Consider the following 17071-nt stretch of genomic DNA (forward strand, 5'->3'; position numbering starts at 1 on the left):
AGAATGTGTGGCACATCATCCCCCAGGGCCCAATAATTTTTTGAGGGGAATTTTTTTTTTTTTTTGGTCTCCCAAACACCTCTTAGATTGTTAGGAGGCAATTTTTGCATGTTTTGGACTTTGCAGAAAAAACTAAAGTCATATGTCAAGATACTCAAAAGATGATTGTTTTATTGGTAAAAAAAGCCCAATATATTTCAGCCTATGTACACTCTTAAGGACTTCTTCAGGGAAGAAACCTGAGTGTATTTACATTCCAGGGTTAATAACAGGCTCCTCGCATCCTGATATTTCACAGGACTAAATTAACCATAAATCGGCTAGCTCCCTCTGCTAACCAAATGTCTGACTTGCTATAAAACGATGTCTTATGATTTTATGAATTCTAGACTGGAAACAAAACTTTTAGCATGTGCCAATCACAGCTGCTCCTGTATGTTCCAGCTTATAGTGGAAGCACTTAGAGTCAGGAAGAGTATATAGATTTACTGTGGATAGGAAAAGCTGTGCATAAGGTTCAAAGAGGTCAAACCAAAGAATATGGAAGACTCAACCAAGGAACAGGAAACACCACAACAAAGAAGTCTGAAGGAATAGGCAGGAGAATCAAATAGCAACTACTTTTCTAGACAGAAGGCAGGCGCTGACCTAAAACCAAAGTCATTGGAGACAATGGCAGAACTTTGTAAATAGTAACTTTGGCAAGCTCTAGGCAGTAGGCAGATTGCTATAAAGCTGACTATTGAGCCAGATTGAGAGAACCTGGGCTGCTTCTAATTCTTACAGGAGGTATGAGTGATCTACAAATTATGCTGCTAGGAGAGAAAGGAAGAATTTGTTTTCAATAGTAGAGGTGAACTTGTTAAGGAAAAAGCAACATGGGATATACAGTGAAAGAAATAAAACTTGTATGTGAGAGTCAGGATGACTCAGCAAAAGCAATTAGGAGTCACACAGGTGTAATAGGTAATGTAATTAACAAGTCCTAAATGCCAAGGACAGAAATGTAAAGTGGATAATTGAAAACACCTGAGAATTGTTAAAGTGGACAAGGTGAGATGATGAAATCATTAATTGTGGGATGAACCAAGAGAACCAATGAGAATGGTTGTACACGCCCACTAGGTGGATACTGACAAGAGTGGGTGGTATTTTCCAATGACTATAATAATGACTATGAATCCCAATGTATTTTGTGGGTAGTAGTAGTGGAGGAGTATTGGAGTTGTATTGGATAGTTTTGGAGCTGTATATAGTAGAATAAAGTAGATCTTTTATATAAGACTACTGAGTTGTCACTTGGGTGAATAACAAGAGCCAGCGGATCCTGAAGAAGTGTGAAGACTTCTTGGAAGCAAGAGTGAGAAGGCGTGGAAGAGTTTGTCAGTCTTCAGCCTTTCTCTGTAATCTGCGGCTTTAGAGCAAAGCTTTAGATTAACCATGGCCAAAACTGGTAGCGCCGGTGCGTAATCAAGGTGGTGTGAGATTCGAGCCAGAGGTGAAGAGCTACAACTCCCATCATCCCTGACAGAACTTACCTGTCTTTGTCCTATAAATCAACTCCTGGTTCCCACCCTTGTCCCATTCTCCATTTCAGCAAATTAATTGGGGATAAAGAAGTCATATGCATTTCCTGGTTTGTTGTTTTATGCCTTCAAGTTATTTCCCACATCTGGAAACCCTAAGGCAATATCATGGGGCTTTCTTAGCAATATTTGTTCAGAGGAGGTTTGCCATTGCCCTCCCCTGAGAAGAGAGCATGTGACTTTCCCAAGTTCACCTAGTGGGTTTCCATGGCTAAATGGGGAACCAAATCCTGGTCCCCAGCATTTAAACCATGACCCTGTGCCTGGTATTATCGGGGGGGGGGGGGGATTAATCAGAAACCTTTGGCAATTGATTGGAAATCATCCCGGAGATCTATCTGCTGCTCTCTCCTGCTGTAAATTATTCCCTTTTCACTTCTCCTTGCTACATGTAGATGAAGTCTAGGCAAACTGATATCATAGTCTTTTCCTACTTCAAGATGGACAGTGAAATGGCCCCCAATTCATTCTACTTTATTGAATGACCTGGAATAAGCCAAGAGACAACAAAAGTCTCTTGATTTGCTGGCTCATAAATAAAAATAAAATCCACAACTGGGTGTACCAAGGTATCACCAAATTTGAAAAGAAAAGAAAAGGTGCACATTTTAAAGTTCTTCAGAAGTCTTCATTGGAGCCAGCAGTTGCAAAAGGAGGGAATGGGGAGAGAAATAGAAAAGTTAGGGCAGATGTTTGGGCCATGAGATTTGCTGTTCAATTTTGTGGCAAGGTGGATGTTTGTTGTCATTAGCCAATTACTGACAAGGCTAAACGGAGGCCTTAAATAACAGAACATCATATTTGAGGGTCAATAATAATGTACTTTGGAAATTTCCCTCTTTTTCAAGCTTTCTCCTGGGAAGAAGAAAGAACATGCATTTCAGCAGCAAGAATGAAGGTGAAGACTGGTAGGGTTTGAGTTGAGTTCAGCTTATCCCTAGTTTTTGATAGATCTTATCAAGTTAATTGTTAGCTGATGCTTCTGTAACAAATCTTTTGCTAAATGAGGCTCCTGCGAAAGTGTTTTAATCAAAGATAATGCTGGGGAATAAACAACCAATATGATCATTCTTCTTGCTTTCTCTCTTTTGTTTAAAGCAAGAGCAAAGATAAAATTCACCAGTTATTACATCACGTAGCTTTAAACTCAATGCTTGCCCCTGTAGTACTACATGCTGCAATTCCTGCTCAATATGTTTTAAAATCTGTTCACTTGCTCAGCAGGTGGGAGAGTATATTCAAACGTTCTCACCAGCTGTGGGACAGGCTGCTTCATCTCAAAAGTAATGGCTGCTTTTTCTTTTCCGAGCCCCAGTTTATCCCTCCCATGCTTATCCTTTCTATGTTGGCTGCATGCACTATTGCTCACTTTAAAACAGCTCTTTAGCTTGCCCCCTGCTGTGGGTCTTGTGAGGATTAAAAATATACCCACAAGCATGAAGTAAAGAAACCCCAGGGAGATTACCTGGCAAAAGTAACAACGAATTTTACTAGTTGGCAAAGAAAGGAAATTGCTCAACCAAGTGAACAGATATCATGGGCATGAAATTACATGACCCTGGGCTTCTTACAAAGTTGCAATTGTTAACCAGTAGCCATCAGTTTAATTTTTTAGATTATTTTCCACTGATTTCAAGCATCCAGTTGAAACATTTTTTATGCTTTCAAGATGAGAAGGCATGTTGTGCCTGTAAAATGTTTTAATGCCTCTCACAAAATGAAAGGAGCATCGTTGCCATAACTGACCATGCCTTGAGTAGAAGTTTACAAAAACCTCCCATAATGCAATTACATCTGCATCTGATACCATCAACATGTCATATTTCACTCTCTCACAGATGTCATAATATGGTACAATAAAGGTAGCCTGTCTGCTAAAAAGGAGGAGATACTTACATTTTTAATGGTTGTGCTACTAGAGGGAATTTTGGCATATCTGGATTTTCTCAGCCAAGCTGTTTTGCTGACATTCTCTCTTTACATAATTATTAAGGCTGGATAAAGTTGGTCCCTTTTGTTCTCAGAACTGAACTGAATATAGTATGAGAGAGGCATTGCTGTCAAAAGGTAGTATACTTGTAACTCAAGTAAACAGTTGGGAAGCTGCAGAAACCCACAAAGCCTCTTTGATCAGTGATGACAGTGGGATGAAAAAAGGAGAGTGGGAAGTGTGCATGTGTATAAACCAAATGACAACAAAGCTTCTCTCATACAATTTTTGACTCAGAGCATATCTAACTGATTCAGTATCTCATGTACTAAATGCTTGTAGTACTAGTTAAATGGTCATGGCTGACCTCGAAAAATCCTGTGGATTGTTAAGCAGTAAGGCTGCCAAGAATATTACAGGTTGGGGGAATGTGTGGACTTCCTGATCTTACCGAATTGTAGCTCCCCTTATCTGTTGTCACTGATTGTGGCCCAAAACACACTGCAGAAATAATCCAGTTTGAGGCTGGTTTGGCCTGACTCAGTGCTAGGGAATCCTGGAAATTGTAGTTTATTGTGGCACCTTGGCACGTTACACATGTGCCTATAGTATGTCCCCAGGACGTACTAGGGTTAGGAAGGGGCATCACTTCCTGACGCCCCTAACCCTAGTACGGACTGGGTCCGTACAAAATGCCGGTGCCTGTTCCACATGGGGGCTGCCATTGCTACGTCATGACCACGCCGCCTCCAAACGGGGCGGCATGGAAGTGACGTACTGGGGCCGCGCGAGGGCGCCTGGGGCGCCCTTTCCGCAGCCCTGGAAGGAGTTCCATTTCAGAGTTCCTTCCACCTTTGCGTCGCTGGGCGCAGCCTTTACATGGCTGCGCCAGCGATGCAGAGCAGAAAGGGGCCAAGTGGCCCCTTTCTCCTCCTCACCACCGCCACCGGGTGTCCTTGGGGCTTGAAGCCCCAAGGACACCCCTTTCCAGACTGCGGGGAAGTGGCCTTATGTCTCTTCCCCAGAGCCTGGAAAGCAGCAGATCGGGGCCTCAGAGGCTGCCATTGTGGCAGCTGAGGCCCCGATCCGGCTGGGAAAGGGCCGGATACAGGCCACCCCAAACGGGCGGTCTGTATCGTGCCCTTGTCACCTTAGCATCACATTAAGTGGGAAATTACTTGAAGGTACACAACAACAACCAACAACTCTAAAAGATTTTAATAGACATCCATTTCAGCAAAACATGCCCTCTTTAAAAAAACAAAACAAAACACATTTAGAGTTGCCTTTATGCAAATCCAAGAAATGTCTACAAACTGCCCCCACAGGATATAATGAATGGATGTGCAGTTAATAGCAACCAGCAAAACCTGAGTAGCCATATTTCAAGAACTCAGACTTTTTCCGACCGATTTGGAAAAGTCCTAAATCATCCACTGATGATTTGGTAAGAGTTGGAAAGGATTATGTAAGCCTTCTAATCAATTTAATTTAATTTAAATCAGGCCTTTCTTTCAACATTGGGCCCATGGTGGCTTATCCAAGTCATGCTGAGAGAGGAATTCAAGAGCTAGAGCATTTTAAAGAGATGGTGGTCTTGGTATGTTTGAGACTTCCAGTGAGGGACATCCAGATAATTAGTTTCCTTTTTTTAAAAGGAAAAAAAGTCAACATTATCATCAAGAAGTCTTTTCTAATATTCAGCAGAAATCTCATAAGTTCTTATTCCCATATATCATGGAATGTAATGGTAACAGTTGTGACATAAAACAACTAGCAAAGTTAAAACTATTTCTTTACATTACAATATCATGCACTCAGCCTAAATGTATTTGCATGTATATAGTTTCATGTGGTTAAAGTGTAAAATTGGTAAGATTTGATGTTTTTAAAGAAAATTTTAAAATAATATTTTTGTTCATTTTAATTTTTTAATTTATTCTTTTTTTTTAAAAAAACAACAACCCTGAACCTCTCCTTTCTCCTCCCACTGAGCCTCACTCCACTCAAACCAGTTCTTAAGCATTTTAAAGGGGCACAGGTGAACAATTTCTGCCAAAATTTGAGGAACAGTGGTTGTCACCCTTTCTTAGGATATCACCTGGTGCAGCACACCCCCTATACCCTTCGAGTGATGTGCCTGCCTGGAGATACAAAAACCTCTGTGTGTGTGCGCGCCTTCAAGTTGCCTGTTGACTACATTAATTTCATAGGGTTTTTTTAAAAGCAAAGAATACTCAGAGTTGGTTTTGCCAGTTCGCTCCTGTGAAATATAGCCTAAAGCACCTGGTATTCATTGGCAGTCTCCCATCCAAGTATTAACTAGACCTGACCCTGTTTAACTTCCAAGATCAGATGGGATCTGGTACCTATAGGGTATTTAGGCTTATTCTGTTATTTACTTATTGATCATTCATATTCCACTTTTCTTCTTGCACAGGATTCAGGGTGGCTTAGTTACAGCCAATCTAAACTAGGTTACAGCTAAAAAATTACTTGCACAAAAGTTTAAAAATAAACAAAAACCAAATTAAAAACACAAAGTTAAAACAATATAAAGTACAATTAAGACATAGTGACAGAGATAAAAGCACAACCTGATTAAAAGCTGTTTCTGTCACAAGACTTATAAGCCTAAAGCCTGCCTGAATAAAAAGCTCTTTGTCTATTGGCAGAAAGAAAGGGGAGAAGGGGACAACTGAACCTTTCATGGAAGGGAATTCCATAACCTGGGAGCAGGTACTGAGAAGGCTTTCTCCTGTTTTTTTGCCAAACATGCCTGTGATGGTGGTGAAACTGAGGGTGCATTTACACTGTAAAAATAATGGAGTTTGACACCATTTTAATTCATATGGAATGCTGGGATTTGTAGTTTTGCAAAGTCTTTAGCCTTCTCTGCCAAAGAGTGCTGGTGCCTCACAAAACTAACAATTCGAGGATTTTGTAGAATGGAGCCATGGCAGCAGAAGTGGTATCAAACTTCATCATTTCTACAGTGTAGATGCACCCTGAGAAAAAGTCATATATATTAGCCCCAAATACTAGACCCACTGAATCAATGGTAGTTCAGTAAGTCAATACTTGTACTGATTTAATAAAACTCGTCTGCATGGAACTAACAACTTGACTGGGATTAAAGTTCATAACTTACCTTCTACCCTGTGCATATTTGATCTTTTCATCCTTGCTTATTACATTGTCTCTATGCCAGTGAAACATGAGGATCAATACACTTATGTTAATTCATAAGTTTGCAATGTTACATCAGTCTAGACTGTTTAACTCCTCCTTCCCCCAGCACTTTACTTCTAAAACAAAGAAAAGAAAGGAACTCATCAATATATTAAGTAAGATACCAAAACCAGGGCTTGGAAATTTCAAGAAGAAGCGTACTCATGCTGGAGCCCTCCATAACTGAGCAGTCATAGATGATACTCTGGGGTCTCAGAATTTTGTCCTTCCACTGATCAGTTGTGAAGGGCTTCAACATGTTATTATATTCATTCTTCCTTTTTTAAAAAGCTCTGAAAACATACATTTAGGTATCTGCTCTGAAACTCCATTAATGACAGTTTGCTTGGTTGGTCCTAAAGACTATGGCCGAATCCTTTTGGGGGCCCACGTCTTTGTAAATAGATTTATGCGTGTGGGAATTAGAATTGCACAGTTGAACAATGCCAATATCCAGTAGAGGATTGCTATGTTACTATCGACCAAAGCCAGCAAAGTGCACATCACACCAATCCTGATCAGATGCACATTGAGCACTCTTTCTGTTGTCCTGTTATGCATCTTCAGAATTCAATAAAGGGTTTTCTTAGTGCCTAGGATAAGTTACATAATATATCAGGTCATGTAGGATTCCAGCATATATAGGCTGACATTCAGAATGTACATACAATAGGCTGTTGGTATCTGCTGGGATTTGGTTCCAGACTCCCCAGTGGATACCAAAATCCATAGATACCCAGGTCCCATTAAAAAAATGGCATAGTAAAATGGCGTCCCTTTATAAAATAGCAAGATCAAGATTTTCTTTTTGGAACTTATACGTTATTTAAAATATTTTCAAGCCGTCGATAGTTGAATCTGTGGATAAGGAATCTATGGATACAGAGGACCAACTATATACTAACAATTATATGAGACATCAGTTCCCATATGCATATATATTTACATGTACTTAGTTTCATGTAGCTAAAGTGAAAATTTGGTAGGATGTGATATTTTTAAAGAAAATTTATTAATAATAATATATTTTTTAAAAAAATAATTGAAAATTAATTTTTAAAATGTAAAATTTAACTTTTTTACAGACCTGAGGCCTCTCCATTCTCCTCCCACTGAGCCTCACCCACTCACACTATCTCTTCAGCATTTTAAAGGGACACAGGTGAATACAAAAGTCTGCTTCTGCCAAAAGGCAGTTATTTGGGGAGCAGTGGTGTTACTCCCCCTTAGAGTGTCACCTAGTGCTGTCCACTCTCCCTGCCCCTTCCTAATGAATCCCCTGGCTGCATGTACTGAAATCCATAGTGAGATTTTAGGGCATAATTTATTTTTATACTTCATCTAAGGAGATTATTGCATTGCCTTTTCCCTGATTTGGGTATGGACTGAGACCGGGCTGGGAACACGTGTTATTGCACAGCTCTGTGCCCAGATTGTTACCACTCTGTCCCCGATCGGAATGTCTCCCATTATGGAAAGGAAGCATTTTTAGCTAAGGATGGCGGAAGGATGGGATGGACATGGAGCTGTGCGATAAGACACGGTCCCAGCCCGGACTCAGCCTGTGCCCAGAATGAGAAAAGGCAGCTAGTGTGAAAATCTTCTAAGTCTGAAAGGAAGAGTACTCTGGGCATGCTTGCAACACATTGAGAGGTAATTAAACTGTCATGCTTTAATGTCAATATTGGGGTTCAATTTGGAATCAATAGGTAAGAGCTGTGGTATCTAAAAAGGTATTTCGCCATCACATAGACAGCATCCACGTTGATGAGAAACCATGGTTTGTCACTAGGGCTTCCAGCCAATACTATTAACACTGTCAGCATAATCTCTTAGTTATGTCTTGCCCAGCTCAGGGCACCTCCTGACCTCTTCTGCCCATCTGCTAATACTCCTTTCCTCATGGGGATGAGAAAGGCACGTTTCTATTCCTCTGTGTGGACATGGTCCCAGAGTCCTATTCATGTATTAAATTAGCTGCCCTCTATTGTTACCTCCACTACTTTCCTCACTTGTACAGTAACGCTCTGAAGATGACAGCCTTCTCTAGGTACAGAGGCTCCCCACAAAATAAAAACCTCATGTACATAGCCTCCACATCCAGGAGGATCTCTCCTCTTTAGATTACTTCCCGTGCACAGAGTAGCAAGGCTAACATCTCCTCTTCTCCCAGGTAGGACAATGTCCACATGAATAAGAGGGCGTATGTGTTCATTAAATCGCATATGTTCATTTTGCTCAGAAGTGGGTCACATATTAGAGAAGTCCTAACTATAAGGTGTGAACAAAACATTGCACAAATCTTATGACACTGAAATGTAAAAAACCTCTACAACAGTTAAAAAAACAAAACACCCTTCATGTTGAAATCTTTAAAAAGAAGGTAAGCTCTCTGCACTTATATTGCCTTCTAGCTGTGTTTTGAACTATTTCCATCAGCTACAAAACATGTTTAAGTCTGATCTGTCAACACAGCTTGAACTTCCCACCAGGATTTTACCTCAATGGAAATTGTAGCCTGTCAAAGGATCAGCTGCTATGACGCTCTGTGCATCTGCTTTAAAAAAAACGAGCAACTGAAGCAAGAATAACCTAAATTTGGTCTCCCCCCACAAATTGTGTTAAAGCTTCGTAACAAGAGCTCTTTCGTCTTTGGCATGAATATGTATGATACAGGCTTCAGCTGCAAATAACAGCTCTTTCATTTAATGATGACTGAGGCTAAGACAACTTCTCTGGGATGACCCTGAGGCCTATGTAATCTTTACCAAGGTGAGTGAGATAATGGAAGAAAGAAGCAGAAAACCAACCTTATTTTTCATCTTAAAGCACGCGTGTGTTGAGACACGCTGAATATATTAAATGAAAGCAGCTGGTTCATATTAAATGAAATACAGGGTTAAGTTTTATGGAGAAAGAAAAGCAGCAGAGTGGGGGAAAAATACATATTAAGAGCCCCATAGACAGCATGGCTGGTTTGGGAAGACATAGTACAATAAAACAACATTCACACTTTCCTATATTTGGGAGATGGAAACATGCTCCCTGTCCCAATCATCAGTATAATCCATATGTGGGAATTTTGTGGCCATTGCCCACATGTGGCCCTTAGGGAATTTCAGTGTGGAAACCCACACAGAAGTCCAGCAACACGGACTTTTATTTTTATTGAAAACAATCCTGTTTTTCAGCCAAAACTCCCCTCAAAGCAGCTTAAATCCCTCAGATTGTCCCAAATATGACAGAATGATACAAAACTGTTTCCTGTTAATCAAAAGGATATCCATAATGATGATCATCCACTAGCCATCTGGGAAAGCTGAAAACCAGGAAGTGTTTCTCTCCAGGCTCCACAGCATGCTTAGTCCTGCTATAATTCATGACTGGGACAAGGACATTGTTGGTCCCACCTCAGCTAAGTATGTTTAATTGCAAGTTGCTGGAATTTTCTCCATGGACAAAAGCAAAATGACTGACATGTATGCAAGTGGTAGAAAGGCAAATAATACCTTTTGCTTGAATCCAGCCATCTTTTATAATATTGTCAGAGGAAGAATATTTTTTATTTGAATTCTGTTTGGGGCCACCTTAGCGTTTGAATATTTGGTGCCTGACATGAGCCATTCTAGAAACAAAATAATGGTCTCTCTGACTTGGAAATAACCCTCTAATGCCTTGCTAATATCTAGCCCACCTCCCCTCCCCAGACACATTTAATCTCATCTGACTTTGGAAGATAAGCAAGTTGGGCCTAGTTAGTATTTGGGTGGTAGGTATTTCACCTTTCAGTAATTTTGTTTCCATGTAAATTGATGTCTGTGTGTGCACACCATGGACAGTCATCGTGGTATAGTGGTTTGAGTGTTGGACTATGACTCTGAAGGCCAGTATGTAAAGAGATCTTGTAGCATCTTTGAGACTAACTGAAAGAAAGGTTGGCAGCATGAGATTTAAATGCATCTGAAAGTCTATGAATGCTCATGCTGCCAACTTCTTTCGGTTAGTCTCAAAGGTGCTACAAGATCTCTCTACATACTGATTCTACAGACTAACATGGCTATATCTTTGAATACTACCACTCTACCAAGGTTCAAATCCCCACTCAGCCATAGAAATTCACTGGGTGTAACCTTAGGCAAATTACAGTCTCTCAGCCTTAGGGGAAGATCAAAGGAAAACCCTCTCTGAAAAAATCTTGCCTGTGATAGGTTCACCTTAGAGTCACCAAAAGTTGGAAATGTTGAAGGCACACAATAACAGTTCTAACTCTTTGCTCTTCCTAGCAATTTCCTTTTATGGAAACCTTGGGAAGAAGCACTGTAGTTTTTGAAAATATGCTTTTTGCTTCTTCCCTTGCTTCCACATCTTTGAATTTCTGAAGAAACAGGTTCCAGTGAATCTTCATCTATACTCTTGGTCCAGAGGAATCCTGAACCTGTATAAATCTGCCAATGCAATTTGGGAATTTTCAAATGTAGAGCATACCCCTAGTTATTATTTAGTTATTATCCAGCCTCTGAGTTTTACAGCCTCTCCTTTGGGATTTAATACTCTTACAATTTTATTATGAGATGCATTTTGCTTCAATTTTGTTCTCTCTTTTTCTATTTCATTAGCCATAATTGTGGTCATGGCCATTCTGTTAACTGAAGGAAGGAAAGTAAAATCCACTTCTGTGAGTCAATTAATAATTTGTCATTGATAAAAGATCAGATCACATAGACAGATGAGTATACTTTCAGATGAAGGTTGAATGAAATAATATAGAATTTTACATATGGTGGGGTTATTATTATTATTATTAAGCTTTATTTATAAAGTGCTGTAAATTTACACAGTGCTGTACATACAATCTTTTTAATTGGATGGTTCCCTGCCCTCGGGCTTACAATCTAATACAATCTAATAGCTTCACAATGGGGTCAAGCAGACTGGCATCTTGGAGTGCCTACAGCTGCTCCAGTGCTGGTTGCTCCCTGTTTGGCAAGGGACTGCAATGACCAGTTACTGCAGTCCTGAGGCTGGGTGCTGCCAAGGTCTGCTTTTTTTGCTCTCCTTTTGTGGCTGATGTTGCTGCGGCACAGCTTCAGCCCAATCTGGGAGTGTGTGTCATCTGTATGCCACACTCCCAGATCAGAGTAAAGGTGGAGCTTTTGGATCATCTGTTTGGGCCAATGAAACTAAATCATAACCCAGTGGACCATGCAAAGCCATCATAAAATAGATTCAACATGAGTACTCAAAATAACGGCACTATATATAGTGGAAACTATACTCAGAGCACTTGGGAGAAATAAATCACCAGGAACAGATGGCGTACCAAAGAGCTGCTTCAGACTAAAGAGAAAGAATCTGCTCTAGTTCTAACTAAAACCTGTCAGCAAATATGGAAAACAAAACAATGTCCCACAGATAACAAGCATTCAGTATACATTCTAGTCCCCAAGATAGGGGATATCAGGGATTGTGGTAACCACAGAACTATTGCATTTATTTCCCATGCAAGCAAAATTCTATAACAAAGACTTTTACCATATGTGGAACAAGAAATGCTAGATGTCCAAGCTGGGTTCTGGAAAGGAAGATGCTCTAAGGATCATATTGCAATATATGTTGGATAATGAAGTGTGCCAAAGAATTTCCAAATAATATCAGCCTGAGTTTAATTGATTATAGCAAAGTCTTTGATAGCGTAGACTGTGAAAAACTATGGATTACTCTTAAAGAAATAAGTGCATCACAACATATGATTGTCCAGATGTGTAACCTATACTCAGGATAATAGGCTACTTTCAGGACAGAAAACAGAGAAACAGAATAGTTTCCAGTTGGCAAGGGGGTCAGCCAAGGCTGCATTTTATCATTTTCTCTGTTTAACTTGTTGAATATATCACATGTAAAATAAGATTAGACTTGGAGGAAGGAGTTGTGAAAATTGGAGGAAGGAAAATCAACAATATCATGGACTGCTAAAAAGACAAATAAACAAGTCCTAGAAAAAAATCAGTCCTGAAATCTCCCTAAAAGCTAAGATGCCCAAATTGAGATTGCCATACTTTATCATGAGAAAACATGACTCTCTAGAAAAGATAATAATGCTTGTTAAGGTAAAAAGCAGTAGGAAAAGACTACATTGCAGAGGGATAGATTCAGTCAATGAAGTTTGCAAGACCTGACTTGGAGGTCTTTCATTCATAGGGTTGTCATACATTGAAGTCAACTTGATGGCTGTTAACAACAAGAAACATATAATGTATATATCCCACCCAAGCAGCTTCATACCTTTAATCCAGAATTTCCCAGTTTCATAATCCAGTAATTGGGTCATGGTAACCTTATGGGAAAATGGTCTCATAAAGTATTGAAATGACTTTAGTTCTGTGTTGTATAACTGCAGCAAGAATCACTTTTGCATGAAAGACAGGTTGGACTGGTTCCTGTTTCTAAAAAAAGGTATTTTAACAGGGCTGAGGTAGATTGGATGCAAATCACACACACATCTTTGTGGTTCTTCTATCTTGTACTTTAAAAGTAAAAATATCAAACAAAAGTAAAATATATTGCTAGCATTTTTCCTCTTGTGTTCGCCACATTGAGCTGACCACCTTTTCCAAGAGAGCTATAGAGATTTGACATCTAATGGAAGAGCATGTCAAGAGATTGAAAATGGGTTAAGTGAGGAAAGGAAGTTAGGAAGGCATCAGCCCAGACAAATAATTATGTACTATCCTGAAGGTTGTGGGATGAAAAACAGTTTCATTGCTCTCAACATCCATAGGAAATCAGGGGAAAAAAATGAAATTTACCAGCTCTAATTCAGGAACAAATTACTTTATTGTTGTTAACTAACATCAACTTGGCTTTGATTTATGATAGGAGTTTATCACACAGGATGAATCCCATGCAGAAGCAAAATTTAAACTGAAAACAACCTGCATTTGTGGGTTGTTTTCCAGATGACATCCTGGGTTAACCCGAACAGATAGTTGAAAAAAACTGCATTTGCGGGACGTTTTTCAGATGACGTTTGTGTGAAAGAGAAAAAAATGTGAAAATAACTCGAATGCAAAGTCATCAAAACCAGCTCCTTCTAACTTTCGTTAAATTCTGAAAGTACAAAGGAATTTTCAGTTCAGATTATTTTTGCGTTATTTCTCTTTCACACCAACGCATCTGACAAACAGCACTCGGATTTTAAAATCCCATTTCTGCATGGGATTTTACCAATTTGCCCTCCGTGCATTAAACTCCTTATGATGACCCTATGAACAGGAGACTTCCAAGATACCCTGTTGTTAGCCCTGATAATGTCTTGCAGATTTACAGCCATAGCTTCCTTGTTTGAGTCTACCAGTTATACAGTCTTCCTATTTTCCTATTGCCTTTTGTTGCAGCAAGCATTATTATCTTATGAGTCATGTAATCTCTTCATATGTCCAAAGCATGATAGTCTTAGTTTAATCTTGGCTCCTAGGGACAGTTCAGGATTGATTGCTTTTGGATTTATATGTTTATCATGTTGGCAGTCCACCAAAAAACTCTCCTCCTGTATGACATTTCATTTGAGATGATTCTTTTCTTATCAGTTTTATTCACTATGCAGCTTTCACACCCATATATTTAAATAAAAAATACTATGGCATGGATGATCATGATTTTGGTATTTTGGTATTCAATTCAGTCCAGTTCTGGGCATCACAATTTAAAAAGGATGTTGAGAAACTAGCATGTCCAAAGGAGGGTGGCCAAAATGGTGAAGTGTCTGGAAACTATGCCCTATGAGGAATGACTTAGGGAGCTGGGGATGTTTAGCCTGGAGAAGAGAAAGTTAAGAGGTGATATGATAGCCCTGTTTAAATGCTTGAAGGGATGTCATATTGAGGAGGGAGCTAACTTGTTTTCTGCTGCTCCAGAGACTAGGACCCGGAGCAATGGATGTAAGCTACAGGAAGAGATTCCACCTCAACATTAGGAGGAACTTCCTGACAGTAAGGGCTGTTCGACAGTGGAACACAGTCCCTCAGAGTGTGGTGGAGTCTTCTTCCTTAGAGGTCTTTAAACAGAGGCTGGATAGCCATCTGTCGGGGATGCTTTGATTGGGATTTCCTGCATGGCAAGGGGTTGGACTGGATGGCCCTTGCGGTCTCTTCCAACTCTATGATTCTATGATTCTATGAGATTTCTGCAGTGTATTTTGGACCAATGATATATATTTGCACTCAGGATCTTATCTAGTTCCTTCATGCTCATATTGGCCATCTCTGTATATTGCCACACTGGCAGCAGTCCTTCCATTTTGTTTTACTAGTGATTAGCGTATGGGAAGAGAAAAGCTTTGTTTGAAGGAGAGACTCATCTTATTTTGTTTGGGTTTTTTGTTGCTTAAATTCAGCTTCTTATTGCAGTAAAGCTGTAATTTACTGTCACAATGCTGGTGTTACTGCATAAAATGAATATATTATGTCAGTTATTCACAATGAGCACAACATGCCACTTTGCATGATACAATAAACCACTTAAATGTGTGGGATGCTTAGCAATTTGCAAAACTGGCTATTTCTGATTGCAGGATCTGCTTATAAGAATGACAGCTCAGAAGCCTGGTAATCATGTGAGTCAGGCTTAAGGCAACACTTGGTTTTATATTATTCTGCTTCTTAGCACAATTATGATGCCATTTCAAGCTGGTTTACAAATATATGTATATCATGTCTTGATTTGTCTACACTTGATGAGGAGCAGTTAAATATCTGAATTGACTCCATAGAAAAATACTGTGTTTCAGGTGAAAGAAATGCCTTAGCTTTTTTCTGTGTGATGGCTGCCAGTTGACACCATTAGGCCATTCTTTGTTGCAATCAAATCCAAATAGTCTGGAACCGTTTAGGAAGAAATGTGCTTTTCCCTAGGAATTTTTCCCCCCTTTGTGAGCTTATTTATTTCCAATTTTGAGAACCATCAGTTCCAAAGACATCTAGATCACCCTTATCAATTAATGTGTTACCCCTTGACAAGACAACCAAGAAATGCTGTAGGTGCCTGTCAATCCCACTGCACAACTGCTGAACAATTTGGTCCGGGCTCTCCTGTTTTCCTTTGGAAGCCTCTTGGGTGATTATGATTTTTATATCTGAGCAAAGCTTTGATGGTGCTTTGGTGTTTGCTGTCCTTTCATCTCCTATGACCTCAGCTGCAGAGTTGTCACTGCTCTGCATTGGCTTTTAATAGCTTCATTACAGCCTTTTGCTGACTGAAGGCAGGTGCACACTGATGGAGATAAGAGTGGAGAAATGTGGTTTTTTAGAGATAACCACAGCTGTCTGAAGGATAAAAGATGATTGGACTGAAAGGATAGGAGAATTGATTCATCTGCTGTTGGAACACCTAATGGCATTCTGTATGTTTTTAAGAACATAAATTGCATGACACAGGGCAGGGGCAAGGAGTATAAAGAAATAAAACTTGAGGCATAAAACTAAGGAAGATTCTAGGAATTCTGGCTTAAAAGATAATCACTGTAATGATCCAATGGGAAGACAATTTAAGATTATGTTTTTGGGAGAAATCCAGGAAAATTTTATAGTGATTTAATAAGATACCACGTAATAATAATTCATACGGCATCATTGTAAAAGAGACCTCTGCTAAAGACCATCCTACTGCTCATTTGTTTTCAACATCCTTAAGGATCAACCTAGTACCAAATGTATATCACTAGCACTGTCCCCACCAACTTCTCTGTGACCCAGTCCTATACTGGTACTATTGTATCTGTAGAAGATGCTGTGCATTGTGGTGGGGTATTTTATTTCCCTGAAGTTTCTCTTGAATAGACTTCCAGGGCACCAAAATTGCACAGCGGTGCTAATGTACATACTTGCTAGCATCCACTTCTTGTGTACTAGAATGTCAGCACCCCTTTGAGTGCCTGTATGTCTCAAATTGCTATGTTGTCACTGAGTCTAGAAATAGGCATAAAGTATAATGACACAACAGCAAACTATTCCTCCAGACTGGAATCAGAGCTGACCCAAAGCACTTTGATACCTGATGGAGGGCATCTAATAGAGACCCTCTTATCAATAAAAAGTACATTTCTATACCACTTACCAATGTACAGAGCGGTTTACAATGTATAAACTAATTGTCCCCAACAAGCTATGTACTCATTTTAGCGACCTATGAAAGGATGCCAGGATGAGTTGACCTGCAGTCCCTGGCTGGTATTGAACTCACAACCTCATGGTTTGTGAGTGAGTGACTGCAGTACAGGCATTTAACCACTGCACCGCCAGGGCAGTTTAATCAATACCCAAATTCAGCC

The sequence above is a fragment of the Sceloporus undulatus genome, chromosome 3, assembly GCF_019175285.1.
Source record: "Sceloporus undulatus isolate JIND9_A2432 ecotype Alabama chromosome 3, SceUnd_v1.1, whole genome shotgun sequence".
Classification (NCBI taxonomy): domain Eukaryota; kingdom Metazoa; phylum Chordata; class Lepidosauria; order Squamata; family Phrynosomatidae; genus Sceloporus; species Sceloporus undulatus.